Below are 21,008 nucleotides of genomic sequence, written 5' to 3'. Positions count from 1 at the left end.
CAAACAGTAAACATGGACCATGTGGAATAGTTGCCACTGAGCCTTCAGGCAGCAAAGCGTTCACGGATGGGCTGCTGGCGCAAGGCTCGAGCAATCATTAAAGGGGCATGACAGCCCGCCCTCCTCTGCCGTCGTGTTCCGGGTTCAGGTAGTTGCATGGCTTCCTCGTCCTCGTCCTCATCCTCATCGTCCTCCTCCTCCTCGTCATCTGCATCTTTCTCATCATTATCATCAGCCACTCTGACCTCAGGTAGGTCTTCTACTATCAGCTGCTGCTGCCTCATGATGGCTAAGTTATGCAGCATGCAGCACACAACAGTGAACTGACCGGCAATCTCAGGGGAGTATTGCAAGTAGCCTCCGGAATGGTCCAGGCATCGGAAACACTGTTTCAAATGTCAACGGTCCTCTCTATTATGCTGCATGTCGCAATGTGCGACATGTTGTATTCACAGTCAGCTTCCGTCCGGGTTACGCATAGGGGTGTCATGAGCCAGGTGGCGAGGCCGTACTCTTTGTCTTCCAGTAGCCAGCTCTGCCCTTCTGGCTGCTGCTGAAACATGGCAGATATAACGCTCTCGCACAGGATGAACGCATCATGGCTGCTCCCAGTTGCATCAACTGACATGATGCGATGCATGTTGTCACACACGAGCTGCACGTTCATGGAGTGGAAGCCTTTTCTGTTCCTGTACATCTCGGAATCCTCTAAAGGTGCTCGCAAGGTGATGTGGGTACAATCAATGCAGACCTGTACCTTTGGGAAGCCAGCAATCCTGGAGAAGCCCATAGCCCTGTCACGCATTGCCTGGGCGGTCAGGGGGAACTTTATGTAGTCATTCCTCCAGGTATATAGTGCAGCAGTCACCTGCCGAATGCAGACATGTGTTGCATGTTGAGAAATGGTGCACACATCCCCAGTTGTAGCTTGGAACGATCCAGATGCATTGAATGAAAGTGCTGAAATAACCTTTGTAAGATACACCAATTTTTCTTGAAACAAGGCACAGGAAGAGGCCACCAACAAACTGTTTTAAAGTAAAACAAGCTACGGGACTACCTGGGAGGGGAATAAGCACTAGCCTGAGGCAAGTAGTGACTCATCACTCAGTAAAAGCAATCTATGTTGATCAAGGACGACACGTAGTTATGCATGCAGACAAAGACATTGATACCGCAGAGACTGCAAATCTGTAAAAAGACCAGACAACAAAGGACCCTACGAAATACATTTTTGCATAACAGAGTATTCAGAATGAGAAATATCTTTTGCATTGTCAACTCCGTGTGCAAATTAGTAGCCATTCAAACTCATCACCACAGGCAGTTAAACAAATCACTACATCGATAATCGGATCTCGTCCAGCGGGAAACTTATCCATACTATAGATATAAATATGCGAGCTAGAAACAGCTCAGCAGAAGAAGGACAGGAAGACAGAAGAAGAGCAGGCAACACAGGAAGAAACACCATCATCATAGGCAGTCCCTCGAACCGAGGATGACTTGCTTCCACGCCAAAAAGTTCACAGGTGTTTCAATGAAGGACCTAAAATTCCAGGTCCGAACTAAATCTTGAAGGATGGAAGATGCCTGTGCTTGGATTTTTTTAACATGTGGTGACCGTTGCACACCAGCCACCACACGGGCTTGACAGAGCTCGATCTTGGTCCATTAGGATTAACCAAGACAACTGGAGACCTGCTTTGCTACACGGATCTCGTGTGCACACATATCGCAGTGTGGGCTGGCCCGTGCTGCCCCTGGGCCCTCGCCTCTTCTGGGCCCCGAACTTGCGCCTCTCCTGGGCCGCGATCACGTCCCTCTACAGTCTCTCGCTGCTCCTTCGCCCCGATCTCGCCGCTGCTGCTGATCCTGCCCACGCTCTAATCACCGACCTGGACCTTGGTGATGTCCCTTTTCACAGCCGTTGCTCTCCTGCTCCAGCATGAGCTGCTCCCTGGAGTGGTACGTCGCCACACTGTTCCTTCCGCTCCCTGGCCTGCTCCGATGGTACTCCGATGGAAGAGACACACAAGTAGGTACGGAAGGAAAGGAACAAATGCTGTAGAGAACGGCCAGATGACGAACCAACAGGTTACGGAATCAATGACCACGAATCTTTGGTGATTGTCTGTCTAAAGTCAAATTTCTCTCAGTAGTCTAGTCCTGCAGTTTTAGTCGGTTTTTGTTGCATAATAAAACTGACACTGTTTAAGCCTAAATTTTGTTTCCCACTATAAGTTCCGAGATCTAAAAATCAGAGTAGAATGAAAAACAAACACCCTACACCTTCACTTCAACTGACAAAGCAGTCCTCCTGATGCTTCTAGGTTGCAGGTCTGCTTTTACTAACTCAGTTACAACTTATTTGCGGAAACGCAGCCTTCTGACACAGTCTGCATCACTCGGGTGCAGGTATGAACGCCTGTCTCGATATACCCGACATGGGTAAGGCCCCCTGCCCATCACCCTATGGGCTCTGAGGTTCCTCATGCGATGACGTCGAATTAATTGTCTCCTCCGCAGCACCATCATGCAAAAGGCTTGCACAAGGTATGGCATTGTTAGTATTGCTCCCATGCTTTAAATTTTACCTTTGCAAGAAGCTCAAAACGGCAGGCAGGCAGGCCAAGATTATTTGTTCTCTCTCCCCACAAGGTCTGTATGGACCACACCCACGTCTGAGCAGGTGCAGTGATCGGGAAACCCCTACCCCCACCCCACCCTCTCCCCCCGCACCCCAGGCTACATTTGATGTGTAGTGTCGGCTTCTGATGCCTTCCGTATGCTTTCCAAAACCCCTCATCCACCCGGGCTTGATTTCATGGGTAGTGCAGGCTTCTGATGCCTTCTGTATGCCTTCCACAGCTGCCCCCCCCCCCAACCACCCCCCGCCCCCACCCTACCACCCCCCCCCTCCCAGGCTTCTTTTGCAGCCGAGCTTCTGTGCCTGGGCGCGGGACCGATTCTGCTGGCCGACGCTCCAACCCTCAAGCCCTGTTTGCAGACGTTCGGTGGTGGCGTATCAGTTGAAAAAAAAAGAAAACTTACAGAATTCCATCAAACTTCCATTTACTGCGTTATAAGATAAAAAAATTTAATCTTTATTATGCATATTTAAATGTTCTTGACTCCCTCCAAAACTTCACTGAAAAACAATGGCGTCTTACTGCGACAGTTTTTAATGTGCGCTGTTTTTCCTTAACTCACCAGAAGGTTTTTTGGGAGTGGTCACATATGCCGACCTAGGAGACATTTTTTGGGGGCAAACTTACATAATTGACAAAAACTGGCGCAGACATCAGGTTACGCAAAAAAAACTAACCTAAAAAAATCGTAACTAACTGAGTTACACTGGCGCACATTCCTTGGGGAAACTTTAAAAAAAGCATCGCGTTCCAAAAAAACAGCGCAAATCATTGGGGAAAATTGAGCCCCCTATTCTTACTTACTCAGTTACTGTTATGGTCATTTGTAAACAAATTACAAAGAATTCACAATTTTTAATAGTTTTATGAAATGTATTTGTAAATACTGCTTACTGTACAATTGCACAAACTGCTTATTTACAAAGCAACTGAAAACATTAATCAAACAACGATAGCACCATCATGCACCAAACTGAAAATCAATATGTATGACATTATCTGGAAATATTAATAATACAAGTGTCAGGTCATTGCAGATATAGCTCCTTGCATAACAATGAACTTTCCAATGATACATTATCAATGATTGCATCAGGGTCTATACGATGTAAAATGTTGTAATAGATTAAATAATTGTTTTAAACAAAGAAAATGTGCACAGCCAACTGTAGAGTGCAGTGACCTGTGCCACAGGGGTGATTAATCTGTGACCTGTAGAAATGGAAGATTAAAGTTGATAATTTTGCAATTGATGACCAGAAACTATTCTCAATCAGGCGGAAAGGCTCTTTGTAACTTAGACTTTAATTCGCCTGAGCCAAATTAAATGATTCTGCATGATGCCTTCTATTGTTAAATGTTTAGTAATCGGAACAGTCTTCTCGTAAAGCTTGGTTTTATTACATGCATAATGCGTCACCCTCACTAAGAAACACTTGATTCTAACTTGGTCAAAATTGATACAGATCTCATACTCCTTTAGTGCACGTACGACTTCCTTGCTCTTATTTACATTACCAGAAATAAAATGGCAGAAACCCATTTTTCTGAACAAGCAAGGTCGCTGCAAAGTGATCAGCAACTCTACTTGTTGAGAAAGGACAGCGGGAATAGAATATAACAGAGTTCTTCAAGTTAGTTTCAAGCTTATTAGCAATTTTTGAGATTTATGAGAAACATTGCCTCTTGGTTTCAGGGTCATTCTGAGCAATCTTGGCCTTTATTGCAAAGGGGATGGAGTATAAAAGCAGGGAAGTCTTGCTACAGTTATACAGGGTATTGGTGAGGCCACACCTGGAATACTGCATGCAGTTTTGGTTTCCATATTTACGAAAGGATATACTTGCTTTGGAGGCAGTTCAGAGAAGGTTCACTAGTTTGATTCCGGGAATGAGGGGGTTGACTTATGAGGAAAGGTTGAGTAGGTTGGGCCTCTACTCATTGGAATTCAGAAGAATGAGAGGTGATCTTATCGAAACGTATAAGTTAATGAGGTGGCTTGACAAGGTGGATGCAGAGAGGATGTTTCCACTGATGGGGGAGACTAGAACTAGAGGGCATGATCTTAGAATAAGGGGCCGCCCATTTAAAACAGAGATGAGGAGAAATTTCTTCTCTCAGAGGGTTGTAAATCTGTGGAATTCGCTGCCTCAGAGAGCTGTGGAAGCTGGGACATTGAATAAATTAAAGACAGAAATAGACAGTTTCTTAAATGATAAGGGGATAAGGGGTTATGGGGAGCGGGCAGGGAAGTGGAGCTGAGTCCATGATCAGATCAGCCATGATCTATTAAATGGTGGAGCAGGCTCAAGGGGCCGTATGGCCTACTCCTGTTTCTATTTCTTATGTTCTTATGTTTCATGCACAAGGACCCCCAGGTCCCTCTGTACTGCAGCACTTTGCAATTTTTCTCCATTTAAAGTATAATTTGCTTTTCTATTTTTTCTGCCAAAGTGGATAACCTCACATTTTCCCACTTCATACTCCATCTGCCAAATGTTTGCCCACTCACTTAGCCTGTTTATATCTATTTGCAGATTTTTTATGTCCTCCTCCCAATTTGCTCTCTCACCCATCTTTGTATCATCAGCAAACCTGGCTACATTACACTTGGTCCCTTCATCCAAATCATTAATATAGATTGTAAATAGCTGAGGCCCCAGCACCGATCCCTGCGACACCCCACTAGTTACTGGAAAATGATCCATTTATCCCCGACTTTCTGTGCTCTGTTAGTTAGCCAATTCTCTATCCATGCAATATATTACCCCCAACCCCATGAACCTTTGGCGTGCAGTAACCTTTAATGTGGCACCTTATCGAATGCCTTCTGGAAATCCAAATGCACCACATCCACTGGTGCCCCCTTATCCAACCTGCTCGTTACATCCTCAAAGAACTCCAGCAAATTTGTCAAATATGATTTCCCTTTCATAAAACCATGTTGACTCTGCTTGATTGAATCATGCTTTTCCAAATGTCCTGCTACTACCTCCTTAATAATGGATCCCAGCCCAATGACAGATGTTCAGCTAACTGGTCTATCGTTTCCTGCTTTCTGTCTGCCTCTTCTTTTAAATAGGGGCGTTACATTTGCGGTTTTCCAACCCGCTGGGACCGCCCAGAATCCAGGGAATTTTAGTAGATTACAACCAATGCAACCACTATCTCTGCAGCCACTTCTTTTAAGACCCGAGGATGCAAGCCATCAGGTCCAGGGGACTTGTCTGCCTTTAGTCCCATTATTTTACCGAGTACTACTTCTTTAGTGATAGTGATTGTATTATGTTCCTCGCTCCCTATAGCACTTTGATTATCCACGATTGGGATGTTTTTAGTGTCTTCTACCGTGAAGACCGATACAAAATATTTGTTCAAAGTCTCTGCCATTTCCCTGTTCCCCATTATTAATTCCCCAGCCTCATCCTCTAAGGGACCAACATTTACTTTAGCCACTCTTTTCCTTTTCATGTTACTGTAGAAACTCTTATAAATAGAGGCGTAGAGTACAATAGCAAGAAAGTTATGATGAACCTTTATAAAACATTGGTTTATGAAAACCTATATAAAACATTAGTTCGGTTCTAGCTGAAGTATTGTGTCCATTTCTGGGCACCACACTTTAGGAAAGATGTGAAGGCTTTGGCAAGGGTACAGAGGAGATTTACTAGAATGGTTCCAGGGATAAGGGATACAGTTATGTCGGTAGACTGGAGAAGCTGGAGTTGTTTTCCTTAACAACCAAGAAGGCTAAGAGGCGATTTGATTGAGGTGTTTAAAATCATGATCGGCTTAGATAGAGTAAATGAAGAGAAACTGTTTCCAAAGGCTGAAGAGTCGATAATAAGAGAGCACAGATTTAAGATGATTGGCAAAAGAACCACAACAACAAGGGGCTGGATTTTGGGCTTTTTGGATTTCGGGGCGTTAATCGCGGCGGTGCGTTAAAGTTAATGCCTGAAAATAGTTTGTGCCTTCGACTGCGAAAATGTAACTTAGAGGAGCGTTGGTGTTAAGTCAGGCATTACACAACGGACTTTGTGCGCCCGAGCCGAAACTTGCGGCAGTAAAGAAATGTCATTGTTGTTTAGTGCCTTGTAACATAACGTTGTATATCGCATGGTTTTATTAACGTGGGGGTGTCTTTGTGACTTTGTTGCAGTAAAATTTATGACTCACCATTTACCATTGGTGTCTTGTGCATCATTCCTAAGTTCACTGGAGATGTGCCTTCATGGGGGCATATAGCGTGTCCAGTATTAGCTTCATCCCTCAGTTTTCTCCATTTAGGAGAGCCGGACTATCACGAGCTGGCAACGTGCGAGTGTTAGTCCGGCAGCATCTTCACGCTGTCTCTCCCGTGGATTGGGTGGCTATCCAATGGGGACCTCACCAGGTTCCTCTTCGTTGTCCTCCTCCTCCTGAGGTGGGCCTGCAATCCCCACTGGCAATGCCTGGCAACATGCAGCACACCACAATGAATTCAGAAACCTGTTGAGGGGAGTACCGAAGGCTGCCTCCAAAGTGATGCAGCCATCGGTCTGCCTGTAGGAGATGTCATATCTCTGTCAGCATTTCCTTTCGGAAACGCAGCCTTCTCACACACTGCTCCTCAGAGAGCTGGAGGTCTGAGCGTTGGTGACTGTAAACTCGTGGGGGTTAAAGCCCACCTCCCCAGATGTCTTCGGACTCTCATCATCCATGGGACGATATGACCAAGAGTCCTTTCTCTAGCTTGACACCACATGGAGCATGATACGCTTGTGAACGAGTAATGTCCCCATTAAATTTTCTCACTGAAGTTGTAAGGGCACTGTAAAAGTGAAGTTTGTAAGTTGGAGCTTCACACAGCATTGTGTGCGCAACCGCTGTAGTCAATATGACCTGCAATGTAGGATCCTCATTCCTCCTTTTAAAAATGCTGCCAATACCGTCTGCCGCACCCTGGAACCTCTTGGTTTTTTCAGGTGTTTCCTGGGGTGGGCAGTAAATGAGACGTTAAGTTCGAATGTTCCATCCGGGGCGCTAGCGCAGCATTGCACAATAATTGACGTCATCATCACGCTAAAAACGGAGGGCGAGGCGGTAAGTTTTTGCAGCGGTGTAAACCAATAGCCGAACTTTCCCGCCAGGCGGTAAATCCTGCTTGCTCAGCATAACGCCCAAAAACTGCATTTAACACCCTGCCGGGACACTAACTGAGACACAAATGAGCCAAAAATCCAGCCAATTAACTTGTATTTATATAGCACCTTTAACATAGTAAAACATCCCAAGGTGCTTCGCAGGAGCGTGATAAGACAATAATTTGACATCAAGCCACATGTTGAGAAATTAGGGCAAATGCCCAAAAGCTTGGTCAAATCATCATCATCATAGGCAGTCCCTCGGAGTCGAGGATAACTTGCTTCCGCACACAAAATGAGTTCTCAGGTAACTGAAGAGTCCAATGCGGGACCTACAGTTTCTGTCACAGCTGGGGCAAACGGTGGTTGAAGGAACAGGTGGGTAGGGTGCCTGGGTTGCCACGTGCTCCTTCCGCTGTCAACTCTTGGCTTCAGCTTGCTCTCGGCGAAGAGACTCGAGATGTTCAGCGCCTTCCCGGATGCTTTAGAAACATAGAAACATAGAAAATAGGTGCAGGAGTAGGCCATCCGGCCCTTCGAGCCTGCACCACCATTCAATAAGATCATGGCTGATCATTCCCTCAGTACCCCTTTCCTGTTTTCTCTCCATACCCCTTGATCCCTTTAGCCGCAAACGCCATATCTAACTCCCTCTTGAATATATCCAATGAACTGGCATCAACAACTCTCTGCGGCAGGGAATTCCACAAGTTAACAACTCTTTGAGTGAAGAAGTTCCTCCTCATCTCAGTCCTAAATGACCTTCCCCTTATCCAAAGACTGTGTCCCCTGGTTCTGGACTTCCCCAACATCGGAAACATTCTTCCCTCATCTAACCTGTCCAGTCCTGTCAGAATCTTATATGTTTCTATGAGATCCCCTCTCATCCTTCTAAACTCCAGTGTATAAAGGCCCAGTTGATCCAGTCTCTCCTCATATGTCAGTCCAGCCATCCCTGGTGAACCTTCGCTGCACTCCCTCAATAGCAAAAACGTTCTTCCTCAGATTAGGAGACCAAAACTGAACACAATATTCCAGGTGGGGCCTCACCAAGGCCCTGTACAACTGCAGTAAGACTTCCCTGCTCCTATACTCAAATCCTCTTGCATGCTATTCGATGCTGAGAATGATGTGATTAGCACATGTAGCGAGTTGGTCTTACCACAGGTAAAGGGTCCACAGCCAGATAGGGAATGGAAGACCAACAGGAAGAGCAGTGCAAGGAAGCTAGTGCAGTGGACCCCTGCGGTCATCCCCCTGCAAAACAGATACACCGCTTTGAGTACTGTTGAGGGGGATGACTCATCAGGGGAGGGCAGCAGCAGCCAGGCAGCAGTTCATGGCACCGTGGCTGGCTCTGCTGCACAGGATGGCAGGAAAAAGAGTTGGAGAGCGATAGTGATAGGGGATTCAATTGTAAGGGGAAGGTGGCTCAACCGTGGCGAACAAGGGAAATTAAGGATAGTGTTAAATCCAAGGAAGTGGCATACAAATTGGCCAGAAATATCAGCGAACCCGGGGACTGGGAGAAATTTAGAACTCAGCAGAGGAGGACAAAGGGTTTGATTAGGGCAGGGAAAATAGAGTATGAGAGGAAGCTTTTAGGGAACATTAAAATGGACTGCAAAAGCTTCTATAGATATGTAAAGAGAAAAAGGTTAGTATAGACAAACGTAGGTCCCCTGCAGTCAGAATCAGGGGAAGTCATAATGGGGAACAAAGAAATGGCAGACCAATTGAACAAGTACTTTGGTTCGGTATTCACTAAGGAGGACACAAACAACCTTCCGGATAGAAAAGGGGTCAGAGGGTCTACTACGAAGGAAGAACTGAGGGAAATCCTTATTAGTCGGGAAATTGTGTTGGGGAAATTGATGGGATTGAAGGTCGATAAATCCCCAGGGCCTGATGGTCTGCATCCCAGAGTACTTAAGAAGGTGGCCTTAGAAATAGCGGATGAATTTACAGTCATTTTCCAACATTCCATAGAGTCTGGATCAGTTCCTATGGAGTGGAGGGTAGCCAATGTAACCCACTTTTTAAAAAAGGAGGGAGAGAGAAAACAGGGAATTATAGACCGGTCAGCCTGACATCGGTAGTGGGTAAAATGATGGAATCAATTATTAAGGATGTCATAGCAGCGCATTTGGAAAGAGGTGACATGATAGGTCCAAGTCAGCATGGATTTGTGAAAGGGAAATCATGCTTGACAAATCTTCTGGAATTTTTTGAGGATGTTTCCAGTAGAGTGGACAAGGGAGAAGCAGTTGATGTGGTGTATTTGGACTTTCAGAAGGCTTTCGACAAGGTCCCACACAAGAGATTAATGTGCAAAGTTAAAGCACATGGGATTGGGGGTAGTGTGCTGACATGGATTGAGAACTGGTTGGCAGACAGGAAGCAAAGAGTAGGAGTAAATGGGTACTTTTCAGAATGACAGGCAGTGAAAAGTGGGGTGCCGCAAGGTTCTCTGCTGGGGCCCCAGCTGTTTACATTGTACATTAATGATTTAGACGAGGGGATTAAATGTAGTATCTCCAAATTTGAGGATGACATTAAGTTGGGTGGCAGTGTGAGCTGCGAGGAGGATGCTATGAGGCTGCAGAGTGACTTGGATAGGTTAGGTGAGTGGGCAAATGCATGGCAAATGAAGTATAATGTGGATAAATGTGAGGTTATCCACTTTGGTTGTAAAAACAGAGAGACAGACTATTATCTGAATGGTGACAGATTAGGAAAAGGGGAGGTGCAACGAGACCTGAATGTCATGGTACATCAGTCATTGAAGGTTGGCATGCAGGTACAGCAGACAGTTAAGAAAGCAAATGCCATGCTGGCCTTCATAGCGAGGGGATTTGAGTACAGGGGCAGGGAGGTGTTACTATAGTTGGTGAGGCCACACCTGGAGTATTGTGTATAGTTTTGGTCTCCTAACTTGAGGAAGGACATTCTTGCTATTGAGGGAGTGCAGCGAAGATTCACCAGACTGATTCCCGGGATGGCGGGACTGACATATCAAGAAAGACTGGATCAACTGGGCTTGTATTCACTGGAGTTCAGAAGAATGAGAGGGGATCTCATAGAAACGTTTAAAATTCTGACGGGTTTAGATAGGTTAGATGCAGGAAGAATGTTTCCAATGTTGGGGAAGTCCAGAACCAGGGGTCACAGTCTAAGGATAAGTGGTAAGCCATTTAGGACCAAGATGAGGAGAAACTTCTTCACCCAGAGAGTGGTGAACCTGTGGAATTCTCTACCACAGAAAGTTGTTGAGGCCAATTCACTAAATATATTCAAAAAGGAGTTAGATGTAGTCCTTACTACTCGGGGGATCAAGGGGTATGGCGAGAAAGCAGGAATGGGGTACTGAAGTTGCATGTTCAGCCATGAACTCATTGAATGGCAGTGCAGGCTCGAAGGGCCGAATGGCCTACTCCTGCACCTATTTTCTATATTTCTATGTTTCTATACCATTTGCCTTTTTCACCACCTGCTGTACCTGCATGCCAACCTTCAATGTCTGATGTACCATGACAGCCAGATCTCGCTGCACCTCCCCTTTTCCTAATCTGCCGCCATTCAGATAATAGTCTGCCTTCGTGTTTTTGCCCCCAAAGTAGATAACCTCAAATGTATCCACATTATACTGCATCTGCCATGTATTTGCCCACTCACCTAACCTGTCCAAATCACCCTGCAGCCTCTTCGCGTCCTCCTCACAGCTCACACCGCCACCCAGTTTAGTGTCATCTGCAAACTTGGAGATATTACACTCAATTCCATCATCTAAATCATTAATATATATTGTAAAGAGCTGGGGTCCCAGCACTGAGCCCTGCGGCACTCCACTAGTCACTGCCTGCCATTCTGAAAAGGACCCGTTAATCCCGACTCTCTGTTTCCTGTCAGCCAACCAGTTCTCTATCCACGTCAGTACATTACCCCCAATGCCATGTGCTTTGATTTTGCACACCAATCTCTTGTGTGGGACCTTGTCAAAAGCCTTTTGAAAGTCCAAATACATCACATCCACTGGTTCTCCTCTGTCCACTCTACTAGTTACATCCTCAAAAAATTCCAGAAGATTTGACAAGCATGATTTCCCCTTCATAAATCCATGCTGACTTGGACCAATCCTATCACTGCTTTCCAAATGCGCTGCTATTTCATCCACTTTGGATGGTGCTGGGCCAGGTATTCCCAGGTGTCGATGGGGATGTTACATTTTTTCAAGGAGGCTTTGAGGGTGTCCTTGAAGCATTTCCTCTGCCCACCTGGGGCTCGCTTGCCGCATTGGAGCTCCGAGTAGAGCGTTTGTTTTGGGAGTCTCGTGTCAGGCATGTGGACGATGTGGCCCGTCCAGCGGAGCTGATCGAGCATGGTCAGTGCTTTGATGCTGGGGATATTGGCCTGAGCGAGGACACCGACATTGGTGCGCCTATCCTGCCAATGGATTTGCAGGATCTTGCGGAGGCAGCATTGGTGGTACTTCTCCAGTGTTTTGAGGTTGTTTCAAACCCGGCACCAAGCTCATGGTCGACAGAGCAGTGGTGATACCCGCCCTCCTATATGGATCAGAGACATGGACTATGTATAGCAGGCACCTCAAAACACTGGTCAAACAGCGTCTTAAGGAGGAAAGAGAGGTAGAGGCAGAGAGATTTAGGGAGGGAATTCCAGAGTTTACGGCCTAAGCAGCTGAAGGCACGGCCAGCAACGGTTGAGCAATTATAATCAGGAATGCTCGAGGGTAGAATTAGAGGAGTGCAGATATCTTGGGAGATTGTGGGGCTGGAGGAGATTACAGAGATATGGAGGGGCGAGGCCATGGAGGAACTTGAAAACAAGGATGAGAATTTTAAAATTCAGGCATTGCTTAACTGGAGCCATTGTCGATCTGCGAGCACTGGGGTGATGGGTGAACAGGTCTTGGTGCGAGTTAGGACATAGGCAGCCGAGTTTTGGTCTTAATTATGCCACGGATGTGTGTTCGGAAGCTCATTTCAGGATCAAATATGACACCAAGGTTGCAAACAGTCTGGTTCAGCCTCAGACAGATGCTAGGGAGAGGGATGGAGTTGGTGGCTCGGGAGCGGAATTTGTGGCGGGGACCAAAGATAATGGCTTATTTAATTGGAAAAAATTCCTGCTCATCCAGTATTGGATGTCGCACAAGCAGTCTGACAATTTAGAGACCGTGGAAGGGTCAAGAGAAGTGGTGGTGAGGTAAAACTGGGTGTTGTCAGTGTACATGTGGAAACTGACGCTGTGTTTTCAGATGATGTCGCCAAGGGGCAGTATGTAGATGGGATATAGGAGGGGGGCCAAGTATAGATCCTTGGGGCACACCAGAGGTAACAATGTGGGAGCCATTGTAGGTGATCTTCTGACTACGATTAGATAGATATGAATGGAACCAGGCGAGTGCAGTCCCACCCAGCTGAACGATGATGAAGAGGTGTTGGAGGAGGATGGAGTGGTCAACCGTGTCAAAAGCTGCAGACAGGTTGAGAATGATGAGGAGGGATAGTTTACCTTTGTCACAGTCACAAAGGATGTCATTTGCGACTTTGAACTAGAGGCAACATGAGGGAAAACTTTTTGGCGAAACGAATGATTAGGATTTGGAATGCACTGCCTGATAGGGTGGCGGATACAGAGTCGATAGTAGCCTTTAAAAGGATAAATACTTGAAGGAGAAAAAACTGCAGGGATATGGGGAAAGAGTGAGAGAGCAGGACTAACTGGATTACTCCTCGAAAGAGATGGTGCAGACCCGACAGGCCGAATGGGCTCCTTCTGTGTTGCACTATTTTATGATTCTATGAATACATTCTTAAAATCTGCTGCCTCAAATCCACCAAAAGCCTGCCACAAACTTGTCCTGCTAAATTTAAATTAGTTCAAGGGGATGTGGCTAACCCATCCATCCCTTCCTACTCCATTTCCACCCAAAAAACTAGTGCCACTCTTTGTGGCGATGAGAGCTGCTGTGAGGTATCTCCGGGGATACCACACTGATGAGGCAATTTTGGGCACTGCTACTGAAGGTTGGTGTTCCTTTGGCTGCAGAGCAATCTGTTTGTACTCTTTGGTTCAGTTAGAACTCTTGCTGCTCCTTTTACTCAGTCCTACTCAAGGTACTGCTTTGCATACCTCAAGCATTTCTCAATGGGAATACCTATATTTTGGTGTTAGGATGAGGGAAAGGATAAAGACATAGAAGAAGTTAGGTTATCAAAGTATCTCTTACTTAGGGTATCCCCACGCATGCAGAGAATGCACACAGAGGAGAGGAAGTGGAACAGGAGAACCAGCTGCCAGTGCAAGGAGAATACAGCCCAGAACTTTTCAGACATAGGTTGACTCACCAAAGTTAGTGCACACCCGTTTGTTCATCCCCCACTGAACATACAACCTCACAAAGTTCCTCACTTTCCAAGACTTCTGCCAAGCTCTTTCATAATTCAGAAGTCTCTGGTTACCCTGCCATCATTCTACTCCCAAAACTAGAAAGCAGATACAGAAAATAACTCATAATTCTGTGATTAAGCTGTCTGTTATGTTCAGAATAAATCCACAGGACTATATCGCAAGCTCAAACTGTTGTGACCTTGGCCTCTTTATTCAGACTCCAGAGTGGGGAAGCAGCATGGTGAATCCCCTTTTATACCTGCTTGCCCCGGGGTGCACATGTGACCCTTTGGTCTCCCACAGGTGTGCCCCCTAGTGGCAAGTCTTATATTTTGATAAGGTTTACATACATACATAACATCACTCCACCCCAAAGTCTTATGTGCAAGTTATTTGCAAGTTGAGGCGATCTGGCTCCCCGCATCCCCGGGTCGATCACCTGGGTTGAAGTCCTGATGTGGTGGGTTCATTCTCGTGGTTGCCGGCGAAATTGATCGTGTTAGTGGGTTGCTGGGGGCCAGGTCCTTTCACAGTGGTTCCTGGTTATCTGTAGTTTGCAGTTTGGTCTTGTCCAAATGCTTTACTCGTTAGCCCGGTGCATGGTTTCACAATCAAACACTCCATTTTCATCACATACACTCCATTCCCCCCCTTGGCTAATGCGGTGCTAGCGGCCCATTTGGGACCTTGAACATGGTCTACATCACTTATTCTGATGTCGCGTGGAGGGGCCGTGCAATTATGGTGCATTCTCTGCTGATGGCCTACGGAAGGCTTGGTTCTGAGTGATTCTGTCTGGTGACTGCGTAGCACCCAGGATAGTTGGGTCTGTAGGAAGTTTACCGTGACACGCATGGTGCTAGGTTTAGTGATTTGGGCTGCCTGCTCTGGGCTATTGTCGCTGACCCTGAGGTCTGGCAAGCCCAGGATGGCCGCAATGGCCTTGAGACTTTCGGTAATGGACCTTGGGCCGTGGTATCTGGGCCCTGGATGACGACTGTGTGTAACCGCCCTGCCTTACTTTGTAATGTTGGGATGGGTCTATCCTCTCTGCGACGGATAGTTTGCCACATCCCGTCGAGCAGTTCACCTTTGGCAGGCGGTAACGTGGCATCCTGGCTGGTCCAGGTCCTAAGCTGGCGGGCCGTTACAGTTGACCCCTCATTTTTTAGCACTTCCACGACCCCAAGTGGGTCTGCAGGCTGCACCGTTTCCACCCCAATGGTGGGCAACGGTAGCCAACTGAGAGCATTAGTGCCGCTCTCAGTGCCTGGCCCGTGGCGGATCATGTTACAGTGCACAGAGAGTGTTAGACATTCTCGAAACAACGCATTGATAATGATGCCTCTGCTCTCCCAAGCTTGTGGGATGAGCAGCTTGTCTGACTCAAGCACATATTGGGACACTCTTACTATGTCTCTTTAGTCCCATGAACACAGGCTGTTACTTTGTTTAACTTATTGGATACATGTTCAATCATTTGGGGCTCACCTACTACTTTTGCTTGCTGTACAACACACCTGACCCCGTGTGATAACACATCATTTGTTACAAGTGTCAGATACATATACGACCAGTTGGTGTTCGCCCGCTACTTTGGCTTGTTGTAAGGTACCCGCAACCCCATATAATGGTACATCATTTGACGCGAAAGACCGCTCACAAGGGTTACATAGTGCGCACAATTTATTGGAGAGCAGTGGGTTCCTGCCCTTCACAGCGGCCGCCCCTTTACCTTTGCCCCAAACCCAGTCATCTTTGTTACTGGGCGACGCATTTCTCCATTCCGTTGTGGTGACCTCCCGTGGTCTGGACGCTCTCTCGTCCCGTGGTTTGGACACCCTCTCGTCCATGTCCGTGATGCCGACTGCCGTGATTTTCCTCCCCAAGTATTTTGTCTCTGGCGTCAGGAAGACGCATTCGGATCGTTTCAGCCCGAGTCCCACTCCGCATGGTCGACCTGGAGGCTCTTCCATCGTCGCAAAGAGGTCGTCGGCTTCGGATGGTGGGTACCGCGCCTGTACTTCACCTCCTCGTGATTGTGATGAGCGGCCTGTGCCTCGGGGATCTGCAAATGGATCTACACTTCGATGCCTGGTTCAGCTGAAGGTGGGGGTTTGCTCCGCCTTTGAGAAGGGGAGACCTCGTTCGCCGGAGAAGGAACGCAGAGGTCTTCCCAGTTCCATCGAATCTTCCCCATCCACCTCCTGCCAAGCAGCGTTGGCCCATCACCTGAAACAATCCACAGTGGTAAATCGTGCACTGCTCCCTCATGGAATACTCTTATGTCCGCTCTACCAATAACTGGTATCAGTTCCTTGGTGTAGGCGCGCAGCTTTGCCTGAATCGGGATCAGCTTGGGTCTCTGTGTTTCGTCGCCCCACAGCCTCTCGGATGTCTTCTGACTCATAACTCATTGACTCGCCCCCGTGTCTAGTTCCATGGAGACTGGAGTGCCGTTAAGTTCAACTTTTAACATTATCGGAGGGCTTTTGGTGGTGAAGGTGTGTATCACATATACTTCCTCTTTATCCTCTGGTTCAGTTGCCTCTCCTGCTCATTCATCGGTGATCTTCGCTGGATTGGTCGTCCTCTCCTGACTCTGCCACCTGGTGAGTCAGAGATCGTTTGCACATTCGCTGGAGGTGCCCCATTGTTCCACAGCCCTTGCACAAATAGGGCTTGAATCGACATTGATGAGCTCTATGGCTGCCCCCGCAGCGCCAACATGGTGCTAATAGATACGCATTCACGTGCCACAGCGGACGCTGAGTCACTCCAGATCTAGGTCTGACCTCTGCAATCGTGTGGGCCCTGCCCTGTGCCATTCTGCCTGTTGAAAACATTATTTTGTGCACGGTGCTTGCCGGTGAGCTTCGATTCTGTGAAGATATCTGTTTCGTGTTATCGTTCTTGCATATGAAGGCTTGGGCTAGCGTGATGGCCTTACTCAGATCTAGGGATTCAGCAGACAGCAGTTTGCGAAGGATGACCTTGTGGCCAATTCCAAGCATGAAAAAGTCCCACAACATTTCCCCCAAGGACCCTGCAAAGTCACCCTGTCCCACAAGGCAAAACTCGTCACGTTCTGGCCCTCGGAGCGACGGTGCGTGTAAAAGTGGTACCTGGCCATCAGGATGCTCTCCTTTGGCTTGAGGTGTTCCTGAGCCAGCATACACAACTCTGCGTAAGATTTGTCCGTTAGTTTGACCGGTGCCAGCAAATTTTTAAGGAGGCCGTATACCGATGACCCACATACGGTGAGGAGAATCGCCTTGCGTTTGATCTCTGTTTCAGCCGTGTCCAATTCATTGGCCACAAAGTACTGGTCGAGGCGCTCAACGAAGGCTTCCCAATCATCACCCTCAACAAATCTCTCAAGAATTCCAAAGGCAGCCATCACTGCGTGAAAGTTCGTGATCCGTTACTTGTCGCCAATTTGTTGTGTTCAGAATAAATCCACAGGACTATATCGCAAGCTCAAACTGTTGTGACCTTGGCTTCTTTATTCAGACTCCAGAGTGGAGAAGCAGCATGGTAAATTACCTTTTATACCTACTTGCCCCAGGGTGCACAGGTGACCCTTAGGTCTCCTACAGATGTGCCCCCTAGTGGCAAGTCTTACATTTTGGTGAGGTTTACGTACATACATAACACTGTCTTTACTTTAAACAACAAAATCAATTCTCTCTTTCTGCAACTACTTTACACGATGACTACCCATTGTGCCAACTAACCTACTTACACTAGTTCCTATTACGCCTGTTAAATGCTGCCTGAGGGAAATGGGGTGAGCCATGGGTGGCTGGAGTGGTTCCCCTGGAGCCATTCAAACTTGAGGTGAATCCCATCTCAGGGTAGCTGCTTTCCCAGAGAGACCAACTTCTAGCACCTGGCACTTGCAATAGCAAAGAGTGCTGGGCACACAGGCAATATAAAGAGGAACAGAAGAAGAACATGTAATTTTTGTGAGAGTGCCATGCAAAGCCACTTGGATAAGATTGAGTAGAGTGAGACCAGAGAGATCAATGTGTCTCGCGCCATGTTGAGTAAGGTGCAACATTTACATATAATAATTAGGTGCCTGGAGATTCAACGGATGGATTGTGGAAAGGACCAAAAAACAATTGGACACTTGGGGGCAGGCAAAACCAATTTGTTTGAAAAGTGGTGCAAACAACTTCTGCCTCAATTTCCTCTACAGGAAAAGTACTTTGCCCCAATTTTACACTGACAAAATGCCAAAAATGCAATGGAATTTCGAGACCAGGGTTTATAGAAACATAGAAACATAGAAAATAGGTGCAGGAGTAGGCCATTCAGCCCTTCTAGCCTGCACCGCCATTCAATGAGTTCATGGCTGAATATTCAACCTCAGTACCCCATTCCTGCTTTCTCGCCATACCCCTTGATCCCCCTCGTAGTAAGGACCTCATCTAACTCCTTTTTGAATATATTTAGTGAATTGGCCTCAACAACTTTCTGTGGCAGAGAATTCCACAGGTTCACCACTCTCTGGGTGAAGAAGTTCCTCCGCATCTCGGTCTTAAATGGCTTACCCCTTATCCTTAGACTGTGACCTCTGGTTCTGGACTTCCCCAACATTGGGAACATTCTTCCTGCATCTAACCTGTCTAACCCCGTCAGAATTTTAAATGTTTCTATGAGGTCCCCTCTCATTCTTCTGAACTCCAGTGAATACAAGCCCAGTTGATCCAGTCTTTCTTGATAGGTCAGTCCCGCCATCCCGGGAATCAGTCTGGTGAACCTTCGCTGCACTCCCTCAATAGCAAGAATGTCCTTCCTCAGGTTAGGAGACCAAAACTGTACACAATACTCCAGGTGTGGCCTCACCAATGCCCTGTACAACTGTAGCAACACCTCCCTGTCCCTGTACTCAAATCCCCTTGCTATGAAGGCCAACATGTCATTTGCTTTCTTAACCGCCTGCTGCACCTGCATGCCAACCTTCAATGACTGATGTACCATGACACCCAGGTCTCTTTGCACCTCCCCTTTTCCTAATCTGTCACCATTCAGATAATAGTCTGTCTCTCTGTTTTTACCACCAAAGTGGATAACCTCACATTTATCCACATTATACTTCATCTGCCATGCATTTGCCCACTCACCTAACCTATCCAAGTCGCTCTGCAGCCTCACAGCATCCTCCTCGCAGCTCACACTGCCACCCAACTTAGTGTCATCCGCAAATTTGGAGATACTACATTTAATCCCCTCATCTAAATCATTAATGTACAGTGTAAACAGCTGGGGCCCCAGCACAGAACCTTGCGGTACCCCACTAGTCACTGCCTGCCATTCTGAAAAGTACCCATTTACTCCTACTCTTTGCTTCCTGTCTGACAACCAGTTCTCAATCCATGTCAGTACACTACCCCCAATCCCATGTGCTCTAACTTTGCACATCAATCTCTTGTGTGGGACCTTGTCGAACGCCTTCTGAAAGTCCAAATATACCACATCAACTGGTTCTCCCTTATCCACTCTACTGGAAACATCCTCAAAAAATTCCAGAAGATTTGTCAAGCATGATTTCCCTTTCACAAATCCATGCTGACTTGGACCTATCATGTCACCTCTTTCCAAATGCACTGCTATAACATCCTTAATAATTGATTCCATCATTTTACCCACTACCGATGTCAGGCTGACCGGTCTATAATTCCCTGTTTTCTCTCTCCCTCCTTTTTTAAAAAGTGGGGTTACATTGGCTACCCTCCACTCCATAGGAACTGATCCAGAGTCAATGGAATGTTGGAAAATAACTGTCAACGCATCCACTATTTCCAAGGCCACCTCCTTAAGTACTCTGGGATGCAGTCCATCAGGTCCTGGGGATTTATCGGCCTTCAATCCCATCAATTTCTCCAACACAATTTCCCGGCTAATAAGGATTTCCCTCAGTTCCTCCTCCTTACTAGACCCCCCGACCCCTTTTATAACCGGAAGGTTGTTCGTGTCCTCCTTCGTGAATACCGAACCAAAGTACTTGTTCAATTGGTCCGCCATTTCTTTGTTCCCCGTTATGACTTCCCCTGATTCTGACTGCAGGGGACCTACGTTTGTCTTTACTAACCTTTTTCTCTTTACATATCTATAGAAACTTTTGCAATCCGTCTTAATGTTCCCTGCAAGCTTCTTCTCATACTCCATTTTCCCTGCCCTAATCAAACCCTTTGTCCTCCTCTGCTGAGTTCTAAATTTCTCCCAGTCCCCAGGTTCGCTGCTATTTCTGGCCAATTTGTATGCCACTTCCTTGGCTTTAATACTATCCCTGATTTCCCTTGATAGCCACGGTTGAGCCACCTTCCCTTTTTTATTTTTATGCCAGACAGGAATGTACAATTGTTTTAGTTCATCCACGCGGTCTCTAAATGTCTGCCATTGCCCATCCACAGTCAACCCCTTAAGTATCATTCGCCAATCCATCCCAGCCAATTCACGCCTCATACCTTCAAAGTTAGCCTTCTTTAAGTTCTGGACCATGGTCTCTGAATTAACTGTTTCATTCTCCATCCCAATGCAGAATTCCACCATATTATGGTCACTCTTCCCCAAGGGGCCTCGCACAACGAGATTGCTAATTAATCCTCTCTCATTACATAACACCCAGTCTAAGATGGCCTCCCCCCTAGTTGGTTCCTCGACATATTGGTCTAAAAAAACATCCCTTATGCACTCCAGGAAATCCTCCTCCACCGTATTGCTTCCAGTTTGGTTAGCCCAATCTATGTGCATATTAAAGTCACCCATTATAACTGCTGCACCTTTATTGCACGCACCCCTAATTTCA

General features: G+C 46.7%; 1 protein-coding gene across 1 annotated transcript in view; it reads right to left on the bottom strand.

Moving 5' to 3' along the window:
- LOC139273907 (uncharacterized) overlaps nucleotides 1-21,008 on the bottom strand; it is a 269,855-nt gene that overhangs the window by 210,471 nt on the left and 38,376 nt on the right. The gene's annotated exons all lie outside the window — the stretch shown is intronic.

The sequence above is a fragment of the Pristiophorus japonicus genome, chromosome 9 (assembly GCF_044704955.1).
Source record: "Pristiophorus japonicus isolate sPriJap1 chromosome 9, sPriJap1.hap1, whole genome shotgun sequence".
Classification (NCBI taxonomy): Eukaryota; Metazoa; Chordata; class Chondrichthyes; family Pristiophoridae; genus Pristiophorus; species Pristiophorus japonicus.
The sequence above is the reverse complement of the archived record's forward strand: the minus strand, read 5'-3'. Positions and strand labels throughout refer to the sequence as shown.